This window comes from Gavialis gangeticus, unplaced genomic scaffold (genome assembly GCF_001723915.1).
Source record: "Gavialis gangeticus isolate Ggan-Ray unplaced genomic scaffold, GavGan_comp1, whole genome shotgun sequence".
NCBI classification, from domain to species: Eukaryota; Metazoa; Chordata; order Crocodylia; family Gavialidae; genus Gavialis; species Gavialis gangeticus.
Genome location: NW_017729032.1, coordinates 196,034,470 through 196,050,677, shown reverse-complemented (window position 1 = coordinate 196,050,677; position 16,208 = coordinate 196,034,470). Strand labels below are relative to the sequence as shown.

The window sequence follows — 16,208 nt, the reverse complement described above, 5'->3', positions numbered from 1 at the left end:
CCAGTGCCTCTCCCACTAATCTCCTCATCTCAACGAAGTATTACATTTGTCATTCTCTTAACAAATGGAAGTATACACTTATATACTTAAGAAAGTTGGGAGAAGAAAATTACATAATCCTACTACACAGAGCTATGTGAAGATGAAGGGAAAAGTGTCTGAATGTAGTCATAATGGGGTAATGTTTTACCTATAGAAATACAAGTTCACAACTATATACAATTTAAAAAAACCCCAAATAGTTTGATGTTCAAACATTTTAAGTTAAATTTTAGATCATCCTTGATGCTCAGACAAGTGACTCCCAGACCTGGCATCAGTTGATGAACCCCACACCAAGCCAGTGAGGAACTTCAAAGAAGTCCACTTCTTGGAGGGTTAAACCTATAATCAGTTCTATTTATATTTTACAAATACAAGATGGCAAACAGTATGAGTGCATGTGTCATGCCAAAAGTTTTCCTCAGTGGTGAAGCTGAACCATTTTGGTTTAAAATACACTGATTCTGGATGCATTGTACCAGGGGAAACTTCACAAAGTGGAGACTAGCGAACTGACATTTAAAGAACTTGGCTGTTGTGTCACAAGTCAGGCCAATAGATGTCAATCTAAATCCGAGGGAGAAAAGCAAACTAATGAGTCAGAGAAACATACTGGTGCAGTATATTGCCCTTCAGACCCTGAAACATTCCTTAGTCTATTACAGGGGAAGAATAACTCCAAGAAAACCTATAAATTTAATTTTAACTCTTTTCTGCGAGAGAGAGAGAGTTTCAAGATGACAGAACAGATATTATCCTGCAATCTTGAAAAATGTGTTACAAATATTGTAACTCATAAACGACTGCCTGTAAGAGGCTTAGTTGCTTATGGGCTTTTTTCTTCAGAAGTGACTCTGTAAAAGTATACAAAAACAATAGCATTAAAAAAGAATATTGAGTGCAATATATCGTAATACGCATACCTGTGGAAAAACCCACAAGAGGGAAATAGAAGTCAAGACATTTCCTGACGAAGTGTTTTCCCTCTTTTCTGTAAAAGAAAGATGGAAGTGTGCATGGTAGGGAAAGTAGAGTAGTGGAACAGAAGAAAAAAAGGTTTCTATTCCTCTAGAGCTAACATATCAGTTATCTACTGGCAGTCCTGTATATTCTCACTAGCTCTTGTATTATGCTTTCCCTTCTCTTCTCCGTTCCGGATCAATGTTTCCTTCAAAAAAAGAAAAAGGAAAAAAAAAAAAAGAAAAGCTCCACTAGACTGAACTGCCTAAACTTTTCCACTAGCCACTGCCTGGGGAGTGGCTTTGAGAGATGTCACATTTCATGGAAACGAAGAAGAGGAGTTAAAGAAAAATTAATGCAACCTCACACCATTTTTTGGACAAGGACCCCATGCATCCTATTTGGCATCACATCCAGTCCGCTCCTTACCCAGTCACCATGACAAATACTGGAGTTTTATGTTAGAAGGACTCTTCACACGTCCCCAATGCCCACATTCTATGCACCAAGTAGTGCAGCTCCAGACAAAAACATTTAAATTAATTTTAAGTGCTACAAATATAGAGTAATGAAATTATTAACTTCTCAAGAGTTATATGTAGGATACTATACAAATATGGCAACATCTACAAGACGATCATGAATCTTCTAAAATTCATCTGTACATTTGCTATATTAATCAGAAAATATCTATATCCAAAATATGTTATTGCTTATATATTTTTTTAAAAATTGGGATCTAAGAGCTGTAGAGCTTTTTACGTGTTAATATTAGGGCGGGGGGTAAAGGGGGCTTTTATTAACCACTTGTGTGATTCTGGTTAGTAGGCCACTAATCATTAAATGAATGTGGTTTTTTTCTTTAAAGTAATGCTATTCACATGTTATAATTGTAAAATGTTTTTGTTGTATTGAACATTTTAAAATACAACAATTTACAAATTCCTTTAACTGGGAATTCTGCTTTAATAAATACAAGGTGTATTGTTTACTTTCACAGATGTGTTCAGAAACCATCTTTCTTTTGCTCACTGCCTGAAAATATAGACTATATTAAAAAGTTAGATTTTCATCAGTCACATAATTTTCATAAAACCAAAGTGGCCTGGAGCATCATTACTAAGGTTCAAGTTGTTTTTAAATTGTAACTTGCACCTTACTTATTGCTTTACTGACTGGCAAGTAGTGCTGGAGTGTTAGCGTTTCTAGCATACATTTGAAGAGCATTTTCTATACAAATCACAAATGGCACATGAGCTTTCCCTATTTTAATTAAGAATGAATGTGGGTGATGACAGATGAAAAGGAATAATGAAAAAGTTGAAGATTAAAGATGATATGGCAGTGTTACTACACTGTTGACAGTGCCATCATTTTCATCAGTGAGTGCTCCACCATCCAGCAACAGCTTACAGTGCAGAAAAACACCAAAAGGATTATATGACAATGTAAATTGAGAATGATTGCACACAATCTGAAATTCTGAGAGCAGAGGCAGCAGTTTCAAAGTATACAAGGCTCTGTAGATTTCTGGATTTTCACATTTACTTTTGACTTTATTTCTCTTTGGTGTCAATTGTGTTCAGTGATTAAGTTTCCAGTGGAGGTAGTTCCCAGGTGACTGTTAGAAAACATTTACAATCTGCTTTAGAACTAAAACACTTTAGTCTAGTTATATCTGTGAAATAAATGACATTGTGTAAAACATTATCACAGATCTTTTAGAATTAGATGACAGGATGACAGTACTGTTACTCAAAGTTCAGATTACTGCAATAGAGAATGTAATGAGCCGTAATGCTATTATTTTTCACTTTAGAATTTTAATATTGTGTTTTCTACAGCTCTTAAAATATCATGCATAAAACATTTTGCTAGAACCACAGTGAGTTATGTATTCATAATGTCATTAGGGGAAAACAGTCTAACAGCTCTGTGGTACAATGTAAACCCAGTTTTTTTTCTTTGAAGTTAGAAGCAGGAAACAGAGATCTGGAAGGACTTAAATCTATAAGGCATTGTGGTTATACCTCAGAGATAATAGTTTGATTCTTTGTTTTGTTGCATGGATTGCAAATGTAGCAAGAGCAAATAGTAGTTGGACTTCATTATATAAAAGATAGGGTGGTTCTGTCCAACCCTACCCGCTGCCTGAAGGTTAAGTTAAAAGCACTGAGAATATTTTTATGACACTAAATTGACTATTGTGTGTGAGTTTGTGTGTGGGAGTAATGTTTGCCTTCTGGAAGGAGAGGAAAAATAGGTTTTTTAGTTTGTTTTGTTTCTTTTGACAAACCAGACTCTTTTTCTGTATTTTTCTGATGGTGCTTTATTTTTGAGCAGCGATGGCCTTAACTGTGCATCTTTGTCACAAATATCTTGACGTTCTTCTGCTGCAAGGCACAGTAAAAATAGTGTTAATACAAAAATAAAATATGAAGCAACTCTCTCATCACCCCAGGCCCCTAAAGTCATAGATGGATTGGATTTACTTCTGGCAGTAGCATGTAATATGGAGGTAAATCGCAGCAGCAAGCGGTATTTGAGATTCAACTAAAAATATAATATTTAAAGACTATAGCGCACCGTTTAGTTTGAATAGGTATTTTTATTTGTATTTTCTCACAATAGTAAGATTTTGGACTTTTTGGTCTCTTTTGATTATCCTAAACCAGAAGATTACTTTGTGTGAAAGGCTAGGAACAGAAGTTACACATAAACCCAGTTATAAAGATCAGAAACTAGTTTAAAACTGTAACAGAACAGAAGCTCAGTACACCTAAACCGGTTTCAAAATGATTGAAACTGGTTTAAGATAAACCTAGTTAAATGTAGTATCAGACTTAACTAATTTGTGTCAAGCTGGTTTATGAAACTTCTGTCCCAGCCCCCTTCCTGGTTCAACTTAAATCACAATCCCCCAGCACCCCAGTGTGCTTTCCAGCCCTGGGCTGGGCTATGCAGCTTGCTCCAGCAGAAAAGGGTTGGGAGTGAGGGGTGGGGGGAGACAGTGACTGCCCCCCTCCCCCTGCCCCAGGCAAACTCTGGCTTGGGTCTAGGGCCAGGAATGGGGCTTAAACCCACCTTCCCCAAATACAGAGCTGCCCTGCTGCTAAATTTACTGAAACATACTGCTGACTGTGACTGTGAACTACAAATCCCAGAGGCACTTGGAAGCAGGCAAAGGAAGTGATGAGCAACCCTGCAGAGTCCTGCTGCTGTGATTCTGGACTGCAAATCCCAGAGGCCTCGAGGGCAACAGGAAGAGGAAGCAAACACAAAGCCAACATGCCAGAGAGACCTTCTCTAGTTCCCTCGCCCCCAGCCTCTGGCCTGAGCCACTGCAGACATGCGGCTGCATTTCCTGAATCAAAAATGAATGCCTGTTCATTTGCTTCTTGGTTCAATTTTTGCAGCTTAGATTAACCTGCAAAGACTGAACTGATTCAGCCTTGGGCTTATTGACAGTACTTAGCCAAAGACACATTAATAGTAGAAGAGGTGCTAAACTCAGTAGATACGAAGCAGTTTTCTAAAATAAGTCCTTATTGATAGATTAGCAGCTGTTTTGTCAGCCAACTGTATTTACAAGCCTTATTGTACAGTAATACAATAGAACAGTTTTCAAAGTGCATTAAACAGATATTCTTGTTTTGTCATATTAAAGTTCTGTAAACCATATATTTTCACTTTATAGAAACATCATCAGTCTATACTACAATTGTATACCCAGAAGAGTAAAACTATTGTTGGTGGGCTTTTGAAATAAAGTGGCGTATCAATAAAATCTCTTGAAACACTCTCTATTTTTACTACAGTTTTATTTCTGAAAAAATATGAAAGGGATCCAGCCAGTCTGTATAATTTTATAGTAAGAGGAATTTAAGTCAACGTTCAAACCAGGAAATCTATATTTGCTTCATGTACAATACAGCTAGGTTTCAGCTTACCCTGCTGGGAATTTAGGACTTAACTCACATTTGAGAAAATTTTAGATTTTATAAGGCCCATTTAAACTAAGAACTGAAAATTCTCTTTATAAGTTTGTTTTTTTTTAATTAGTCTTCTGGCAATGATGGATCCTCTGTTATATTTTGTAACTGTTTTGTGTGTTATACAATCTGCCAATTAACTGATTTTCAAATAAGTTAGATTTTTGTGTTCAGAACCTTACTATGGAAGAATCTTACATAGCTTTTAAAAGAACTTTGGTATATATTATCTAACAAAGTGGACTGACATTTGCTTATATTGGGCTGTCATAACTGGATATGAAGCAAAGCAAAAGTGATGGATAAAAACAAATATATCCATATGACTACAGGAAGCATGAAGAGTTGACAGCTCAGTTCTGCTATCCTTTCTCAGGCAAAATGGTCACTGACTCAAAAAATTAAAGGTTTTGCTTGAGGAAAAGTTTGGGGACTGGATCTCATTTTATAACAGAGGTAGCCTTTAGGCTACTTTCAGTGTTTCATTTAAGAGCAATATACTGGGCAGTGTCTTAACCAGACACCTGAATTAGAGCTGTGAAATTACTTACTCTTTAGTTTGTTGTCTGAACCAAGCAGTCCAAAAAAAAATTCATTTTGATTTGATCCGAAATGTGTTTTCATTCCCACTCAAATGAAAAAGGAAACACAATAACTGTTTTAATTTAGGAACTATTTTGACACACAAAAAAAATCAACTTCTTTCCTATAATTTGCCTGCAACCTCATTATTGATTCATGCTTTCTTTTAACCAATTTGAACAGGACTTTTGTGGTAAAAAAGCCCCTCCCCAGATGCTCACATTTGCCCTCCTTTACTTGGGATTCCCATTGACTGGAGTTTTATTTTGTTTTGTATAAAGTGCAGCTCAAAAATGATATGGCTGGCAGCATGGCACATGTGATGTGCCCTCTTTTTACCTGCTGGTAGGCAGGGATGAATGCCTATGTACCTTTTTCTTTGACTTAAGTGACCATTAAGTAGCTTAAGGAACTTACACATTCATGTTAAGAGCACTTAAAACTTGAATGATCACACATTAAGGCTCATTAACTAGTGCTAAGAGCTCTTTAGATGTCTTAAAGTTATGCTACTTTGTGTGAAGACTATCTTTTTGCTCTGCTACCTAGCTTGAGTTAAGTTAACTTCTGGGATAAACTCCTTAAAATCATCATTTTGAAGTCCTCCAGTATTTTAGGAAGCACAACTCCTATCATCCACAACTCTACAGCTATGGACTATCCACAGCTATCATCCACAACTCTACAACCATGGACTGACATCTGGGAATAACTGGGCAACAGGTGCGTGGGGATAGGGTGAATATACAGGGAGGAAAAGAGGGTGAAGGAAGGCAGGCAATTCGGGGGGAAGGGGGCATTGGGAAGGGGTGAGGATGGGCAGGATTGAAGGAAAACAAAGGAAAGGAGTGAGGGGAAGGGTGGGGTGGGGAGGTGCCAGGATGCTGCCCTCCCCTCAGATTTCCCCTCCATCCCCAGATTTCCCCTGCCACCCCAATTTCCCCTCTGGAACCCATTGGCCATTCTACCCTAAGATCACTGCCCTGCTGCCTCAATCGCCCCAGGAATGGGACAAGTACTGAAGGGGAGGATTCCCTTTCCCTACCTGCTTCTGATTCCCTGCAGATCATGACACCCCTACATGCCAAGATCCAGCCCCCACCAGGCCCCACAGCTGACAAGGAGGTAGCAAGAGGTCTGCCAGGGGAGGCAAGGATCTGTAGGGCCTATTTGGTGCTGGATCTGTGTGTGTGGGGGTGGCACATGCTTCAGGGAGCCTGGAAGCAGGCAGGGATGTGGAACCCCCACCATTTCTGCTGCTGCCCTCAGCCTTGATTGGTGTGACAGTCCAGTGATCTAGGGGTGGAGGGACTGATCATAGAATCATAGAACCAGAAATGACCTGTTGGATCATCAAGTCTGGTCCCCAGCCATGAGCAGGAAGTTACTGGGCTCAGGCAAGCTCAACAAGGTGCTTGTCCAGCCTCATCTTGAATACCTCCAAGGAGGGTGACTGCATGACCCTTGCTAGAAGCATGTTCCAGATTCTGGTGACTCTTACAGAGAAAAAGATTTTTTTTCTTATGTCCAGCCTGAATTTACCCTCTATTAGCTTATGGCCATTGGTCCTCATACGTCGTTGAGGTGCCTTTCTAAAGAGTTGCTCCCCTAGATCTTGATGCTCACCCCTAACATACTTATAGGTGCCTATCAAGTCACCTCTCAGCCTTCTCTTACTCAGACTGATCATGAGGTGAAGGGTGATTTGGGGGACAGAGGCATCCAAGCATCACAGCAGGGTGGGGAGAGAAGGCTTCCCTGTCTCATCCCTGGGCTATACTGTGGCTGGAGAGCAAGGCAAGCAGAAAGCAGACTTTCAGCACCTAGCCACACCCCTTCTCTCCAGCCCCCTAGTGGCAGGTCTGAGCAGTACATATTAGAGAGGATATTAACTGCAAACGTAAGTGATCACTAGCACTAGTAAACTGTAATATAGACTTCCTGAGAATAAGTGCTTGCAAACTTTCTTGCTAACTAATCTCACTCTAAGGGTCCAAGAACCTGCTTGTCATCTCCTGACCCAGGAGAGGGGAGAAGGAAAATGAAGTGGAAGATTTTGAGTAATAAGAGGTTGGAACAAAGGAGTCCAGAGACAGCATGGCTGAGTGAGGGGGTGTTTAAGTGACTGGGGAAATAAAAGTCTAAAAAAGGAAAAAGGGTGAACTACAATATTTTATTCCATAATTTTATTGCTCACCCTGATGGCCTGCTACTCCTGCCTCAGTTCTAAACCCATTTATATCCCCTCAGCAAGTTACTATACATGGCAACTTCTGCTCTTCATCCTCCACACCTGATTAAATGAGACGATATAAATACAGGTTGATAAGCAAAAATACATAGGCTGGTTAGAGAACTCCTTGAAAATAATACTTAAGCAGCTGAGCTAAACTCACTTGTAAAAGGGTTGTTTTGCTGTAAAATAAGAATGAGAGAGCAAGGGGATCACAGCAATGAATAAAGGCCAGGTAGCAGGCATCAATGCAGTGTCATGAGACTAGGCCCTAATCTGTGTTGGGTGCTGCCTTGCTTTTTTTTCTTGTCTTGGAACCTGTCTGTTTATACTTCTGCTGCTTCAAACTTACTGCCTTGTCCTGCCTCACCCTCTGACTTTATTTTACTTATCTGACTATGGTGTAGGTCAGTTGTTGTTGACTATGGCTTCTGACCCTCAGGTTGTTCTTTTGGAATTTGATTTTGGATCAGACCCTTCAGGTTACAGTTCTACTCCACCCATTCCTGTGTAGCTTCCACATTTCACTTGTTGAAGAACACTAAATCTTATCTTGGAACATAAATCCTATCACCCTGGCTATTTCAGTGAGGTACATTAGCAACTCAGGACAAGATATTGCTATCTTTAAGCTTTATACATAGTACCAGAGAAGTCAGTGGGACTGGGAATATTCACATGAGCAATGGTTACAAAGTCAGGTCCATAATTTTTAGGCCTGCACAAAGCGGCTAGTATTCACTTCGGATTGAGCCAATTGGGGGGACAGCAATTGATTCAGTGATTTGAATCATTGCCCCAAATCAATTTGGTTGGATGTGATTTGGAGATTCGGCCACTTCCAAACTGGACAGAAGCCATCCCTCGCCTACTTTCCCAGCCCCGTCAGTGGCTGCCCCACCTGGGCCCAGCTCCCAGCTCATTAAAAAAAAAAACCAAAAAAAACCCCCCCCAGGCTTACCAGCTTCTGCCAGGTAGGTGGCAATCCATGCTGCTTCACACTGTATGGGGGGGCTCTGCCACGAGCCCCCTGACCCCCACCTGCTCTCTCAGCCCCACCTCCCATGGCTGCCCCACCAAGCCCCAGCTCTCAGTTCTTTAAAAAATAAATTAAAAAGCCCCTGCCAGGCAGGGGGGTGATCCCTGCTGCCACCCACTGCCCTGTGCTGCATGGGGGGCTCTGCCACAAGCCCCCAGAGGCCCCAAGTGGGTTTTGTGTTTGTTTTTGTTTTTAAAGAACTGGAACCTGGGGCCAGGTGGAGCAGCCATGGGGGAGAGCTAGGAGAGCAGGCCGGGGTTGGGAGGTGCTCAGGGGGATTGGGGGAACAGGCAGGGGATGGGGCCTGGTGGGGGGTCCCCCCATGGTCCTCTACCCCCTTCTCCAGCACCCGCTCCCCCATCCCCTGCTTACTAGCATGAAGTCTGGGTCCAGCTCCCTGCAGCAGTGAACAGGGACTTCCCGAATCTCCAAAGCTCTCCAAATGTTTTCTGAATTGATTCAGACCTTTTTAATGGTCTCTTGATTCAGTTCGGATTTGGATATGTGTCTGCTGAATTAGGCTGAATCTCCTCCAGATTGAATCGGCACCTGAAGCTTCACACAGCCCTAATAATTATCATGCAAGTGTGCTACGTTGTTGAAGGTGTTTCTTTTCTGGTTTTTGATGGTACATGTTCAGTAGAGCTTGCCGGTATTTTTAGCTTTGTAGCTGACACTGATGTTCAGTGGAAGGTTATCCTGATGTTGCCTATTTATATTTCAAAGCACCTGGGCTCACTTCCTCTATGTTCAGAAATGTTTTGTGGCCTCCACACACACATGGGTTTCACATCAATGATTTTAATTTCCAGTCAACAGTGTAACACTTTGAGTGTAAAGAGTGAAAAAAATAAGAATGAATCATTAAAGGTGTCAAGTGTCGAGTGAGTTAGAAGATTGGCTGATTAGTATTTAATGACAATTGGATTTGTTCAGTTGGATGGATTCAGGACACATTTTAATATGGATTAATTTGGTCATATAGTAGAAGAGAGTTGTTAACTATTTTAACAATGGAAAAGTTAATTGTGTATTCAGAGCAGATCAGGTAACTTTTTTTATAATAAAAAATCTCTGAGGTTGCAAATGAATGCACTAAAAACATAGTATACTATATAATTGTACTCCTGCTAGTTACATGACAAGATGCTCAAACAGAGGTTTTCAGATGCATTTTAATATGGAAACTACTAAGATTAAAGCTGAAAATCATCCAACACAACTTTTTAATAATAAAAACATTTGGGAGAAAATTAAAATGAAATGCGAGCACAAAAAACTAGAATACTGTACTCCATTAGTTTATTAATTTTGCTTTCTGTAGCATATGGTAGTTTAAAGTAGCTGAGGGCTATAACCACCTGTGAATACTCTAAAGTATAAAATGATTTGGTGGTTCAGTGATGAAAGTTCCATAATTTCATTAAATAAAACTAATTCTTTCAAAGCATACTTAAAATAAATTTTATATCAAATTATAAGTAATGGGCTGTTTGGAGCTAGAAGTTACTGCTGTAATTTTGAAACAATATATTTAAAGGCAATCTGATTCATTTTCCTGTTGCTCAAGGAGAGGATTTACTATTGAAAAACTAGGTAGAGACACCATTTTTCCAGTTAAGGGAAGCAAATCTAGTTTCTGGTGCATTTTGACAAAAGCTCATTTCTGAATGTGGTTGTAGCTAGTGTTGAATTTTAACATACCAGGGCAGGGTGTATTATCCCATGCGGTTTCATTATGAGAAGTGCTGATTCTCACATTTTCAGAAAGCGCAGTTGCTTTGATCACCAAAAGAATGACAGTGAATCATTTCTCCCACCCATGTTACAGCTGGTTTCTGGGTGGTTATCTGGGTGGTACAGGCCCATGACAGGTGGAAGCCATTTCATAGAGTGGCTGGCACAGATCAAGAATGAGGATAAAAGGCTGCTTCTATTAGAACAGTAATGAAACAACTGTTTTTTAGTAGCAGCTGCAGCCATCTCTTTCTGGTTTGCTTACTAAAAGTGGCAAAGTGGTTGGCAGAATGGTGCAATCTAAGGTAGGGAGCAAATTGTTTCAAACTAGATAGCGCAGCTACAATAAGTTTGTAAGCCAGCATGTTATATAATATTGATCATCAAGTGTAGGGTTGGAAAGGATTTTCTGGTCTTAGAACATATGCTTGGCTATGAATTTTATTCTCTTACTTGTGTTTAGGGGCAATCTCCAAACAGAACAGTTACCAAATCCTGTGGGTATCACTGATCAGTATTCAGGATATCATGTATCCCCTACTTTGAAAAAGACAAATTCAATGCAATTTGAGATTGTGTTATTGCAATGTCATGCACAGGGACCAGACTATGTGTGAGGCTTTGACCTTTGAACAGGTACCTCGGATTAAAAAATGAGGGCATATTTCTTGTACCTGGTATTTGAGGCTAATTACATTTAAGATAAGCAATGTCACTGGGCAAGGCAGGTCTACACACTTAGCACGGGGAAAAGATAGGCAACAACCATACAGCTTTACTAAATATTAGTATGTTCAAGGTGGACCACTGCAAGCTTAAATCATAACTGCTTACTTGGTGACCACAGAGATTCATGGATTACAGGTGACAGTTTAAAATTTAATTTCCTGTATTGACCTTAATTGAGCCCTTTGCAGCTAGAGCTCGTTCAACTCAAAGGTATTTATGTGGTGAGTTTGTCTGTGCAGATCACAGTGATGGTACTCAGAGTAGACTTGAATGTGAATAAGATATGTTCACTCATAAGCTGCACCTTTTAAAGTGACTAAACATCTTTATCTCTTAATTTGACAGATGTGAAATATGTTTTAATTTTGCATGTTAAATTATTCAGAAGATCTCTGCAGAGATGTCTGTACGTTATTTGTCTACAGTTCACTCTTTCCCCTTTTTTTAATTTTAAGCTTCCCCTTGCTGCCCTTCTTGTGTTCCCTACTTAAATGAAATTCAGGTTAATTCATTTTTATTCCCATTCAAATTCCCTACTAAGTCTACCAATAAAGTAAGCCAATTAGTACAACATATTGTGGTCACTGTCCATTATGAAATTATGAGATTATAATCACCAGATCATTTTATGCCAGCAAATGAGCAGCCATCTCACATTATTATATGAAGTAGAAGGAGCAGTTAGTGTTATAATGATAAATTTGGATATAGTAATTTAGGAATTTCACATCAGAAATAAAAGATAGATTGCATGGAAAACAGCTTATGGAATGTGCTTACACAGATGCTGTCTTTGGCTTTTGCTATCTGCCCCATACCTTAGTGCTCACTAAAATCTCTCTCTCTCTGCATGTTTCTATGCCAATCTTGCTGAGCAGTAACTGTAACATGTAATTAATGTGATAAAAGTACTGACATTATTATTACTATGCATTATATATAGGGAAGACATTCAGACTTTTTGGGGACTTATCAGAACTAATACTTGTATCACAGCTAAACACATTAGTGTTTAGAGGCACTTTAAATACAATGACTTATTAAATGATAGTTCCTGCTCAAGTTTGTATGTCTGGTCAGTAACAGAGAAGGTAATATAACCCAAGTCTCCTGAGCCCCAGTATCCTTATCCACTAGACCACAATTCTAAAAGGAATTGATTCTTTTAGATTGTGCCTTTCACAGCAGAGACAGCTCTTGTTGCCCAAATATAGCCTTGTATTTTGTTTGGGTATAAGAGGGAGGGAAGCTTGAAAAGCAGGAAGGCATTTATATTTCTGAATAATTTTTTATAAATGTTGGTTATATGCTGTGCTTGTAGCCTTGCTATTTTAAAACACAATGTGCTAACATTTGTACGTGCTGTTGTAAAATGTGTTTTAATTTCCAAGTAGAGTAAATCTATTTTCAGGTCCATTGTTTCCATCAATTAGAGCTGAGCTAGAACAAAAGTTTATAAATAGCAAATACAAAAATGTACAAATACACAGCATGGAAGTATGAAAGAATTCCTGTAAATACTTCTGTAAGAGAAGGCCTTATACTGAAGTTACTCCATTAGTCATCTCAGGGAGAGAATCTATACTGTATTTTACTATTTTCTCAGGGTATCATCAAATAAATTTCACCCCCCCCTCATATAATACAACACAGGGTGAAATGGGAGAGAGAAACAGGAGAGCTCTGTCTTATTCAACACAATGCATGCTCCCCTGCTTTTGTCACTAATTATTAACATATCTCTCCATCACTGAGATATCCATAGAGTCTAGTCCATGCCCCCATTCATTTCCTCCAATCACAGTAGTTTCATACAATTAATCACATTGGGTACATCTCTGCTACTCAGGACCGGAGTAGGGAGTACCATGGTGAAGTGCACTGCAGTTGTTCCATGTATGCTGCCTCCTAAATTGATGTAACATTGACCACTTAGTACATGGCTGGGCACCCACCAGGTAAGCACTCTCTCAGAACAAAATGCAGGGCACCCCAGAATACATGATACACCATCTCTGGGCACAGATTCCAGAAAACGATGAAATGTAGCCAAGTTAGTTTGGCGTTGGAAGTGACTAGAGTAGAATTCTCTCCTTATGTTTAGTCTGTGACTGCTTTGCATAGGAAACTTGTAGCTGCTATGGTGAAAAGGAAATGTGGAAGGAGAAAGATCATAGGAAAAGAAGATGAAGTAGGAATAGCCACAATTTACTGTTCTTCAGGGCTGAAGTGAAGCAATACTTTTGTTCAGTCCTTTGTAGAAGCTAAGTAGACCAGGCTGGTAAACACTGACAAGTTAGACCCTTTACCATCTTTTATGAGTCTGTCTTTAAAATATATTCTTTCATTTTGAACTTATACTCAGAGAAGCAGGCATATTATCAAGTGGAAGGATGCTACATTTCCAATTTGACACTTCAGCAACTTACTACTTCGCTTTTGGGAATTTGCAAATAATACAAAAAAACCCAAACAGACAAAAAAGGTTTTGCATACCAGCTTCTTTCATGTACAGTTGCAATGCTTTGTGTCACTTTTCCGCAAGTGTTCTAGGAGAAAAGTTGGCTGACAGGAAGGTTTGTCATGATGTTAAGAGTAAAGCATACTTGAGAAAATCTGGGAGAATGTTCAACTGAAGATATTTGACCTGGTAACTTGAGTATTATTCTCAGGGTCATTTCATCAGGAAATGAATAAAACCGCATGATCTCCATGTACATTCAAAAGTAACTGACATATTTAGAACACTTGAAGTGTGTGAGAGCTATATATAAAAAAGTAACATTTAAATATTTGAATTATTTCAGAAGGAACTGCCAGGTAATTGTAGAGTTTTCATGAATAGAAAGAGGCAGAATTTGTCAAATTATGCATTGCAAGTTATTTGCCCCATTCTATCATTAATCAATTTCACAGGTACTGAAATAATAATTAGCCAGTGGGCATGGACAGACAGTTTCTCCAGGGAAAGTCCCTGCTCTCTCAGGAGGAACCATGAGTGTACAGAACTTCATTATTTTCTCCCAGAGTAAAAGTGGCCAGTTCGGAAGGAAATAACTGGGGAACAACCTGAGTGAAGTGGCTCCCTGGAGAATCTCTCTCAGGAGACAGAACTTCTGTACAGACAGCAGGTGCAGAACTGAGCTCCACAATCCCTGTGTACTTTGCCTCTCTCCCTCCTCAGTCAAGGTGGGGAGTCTCAGCCAAGCAGAGAGCAGAAGAACACACCCCAAGTGCTTCAGGCTGGAAAAGCTCATCACTGAAGCACCTAGAGGATGTAATCTGCTTCTGGCTTGTTTCCTGCCTGCACTTGAGTGCAGGGAAGCATACAAGCATATTACTTCCTGCCCAACCTTATTTTGGTTCCAATGCAACACAGAGGAGGGGGAAGCCTGGAGGACTCTTCTATATGACAGCACAGAACCTGCCCCCATGTTCTCTGATCTTTCCTGCTTTCACTTAAAAAAAATAAAAATACAAACCTGCAAAGTTCTCTGAGTTGCATGCTCTAGAGGCCCCTGGCAGCCTAGGGTCCACTCTTTAGGCTCTTTGCTTCTCTGTCTGAATTTCTGTACAGGTCAGTTTTTCTCTCAGGAAAGCAAACCTAGGAGAGTTGTCCTGGATGATACAAATGTGTGTATGTAGCCCTTGATTCATTACAATATTTAAAAGTAGAGATGTAAAACCAAGCACAACCTCCAGTTTTATAACAACAAATATCATTGGGAGAAGAGAGTGAAAACTTAATATGTATGATTGTCAATAGTTCTGAAGAAATAGGATTTTTTTGTTATTATTATTTGCCAATATGCATTAAAGTAGGATGTGGACAGATGTTCACTGGTATACTGGTGTAAAATACACTGGGATCAGGAGTGGGCAGGTATGTAGCTGATCCCAGGTAGGATGGGAGGAAGTAAATGGACTATTTGTATTTAGTAAATGGCTACTCTGGGATGTAATTGTACAAATGAAAGCTAAACTGGCATAATAAGCAACAATAAAATTAATCATAGATTCATAGATACTAGGGTCGGAATGCAACTCAATAGATCATCAAGTTCAACCCCCCTACCAGTGGCAGGAAAATGTGTTGGGGTCATGTGACCCCAAGCCAGGTGCTTGCCTAGTCTCTTCTTGAAGACCCCCAAGGTGGGGGAGAGCACCATCTCCCTTGGAAGCCCATTCCAGATTCTGGCAACCCTAACTGTGAAGAAGTTCTTTCTGATGTCCAACATAAATCTACTGTCTATCAGCTTATGGCCATCGTTCCTAGTTATTTCAAGGGGTGCTGTGGTAAACAGAACATCTCTTATTCCCTGCTGCCCCCTCTCCCCTCAGGGTGAATTTGTATACTGCCACAAGATCTCCCCTCAACCTTCTCCTGTGGAGGTTGAAAAGGTCCTGGTCCCTCAGCCTTTCATCATAGGGTCTTCCCTGCAGGCCTCTAACCATATAAGTGGCCCTCCTCTCGACCCTCTCAAAATTATGCCTTAATACTTTCAGGGATAACTCTCTGTAGAATTGGGCAAAGTTATCTTGGTTTAGGGGTTTGCATTGTTTGTTGCCCCATTTTTAATGCTGATTACAGTGTTGTAAATGTTTCACCTGTCCATGTCCTTAGAAAACTTTGAAATACTCCATTAGTGAATTAAATCAAAGATGTAATCTAACCGTCATAACTAACATACAAGTAAATAAAAATGCCATCTTTGTTTTGGGTGTATGTGTGTGTGTGTGTATATATATATGTATATATATATATGTATATATTAAAAAGCAGGTCTCAAGTGAAATCCAAATAAACAATACATACAATTGCAATTAATTTGTACTCTTTTGGTACAGAAAAAATATCTGTAATGAAGTAGTTATTTTTAAGTGACTGAATGTA

General features: G+C 39.5%; 1 long non-coding RNA gene across 1 annotated transcript in view; it reads left to right on the top strand.

The window, feature by feature from the left end:
• Window positions 1–16,208, top strand: part of LOC109302383 — a 479,734-nt gene that overhangs the window by 278,164 nt on the left and 185,362 nt on the right. The gene's annotated exons all lie outside the window — the stretch shown is intronic.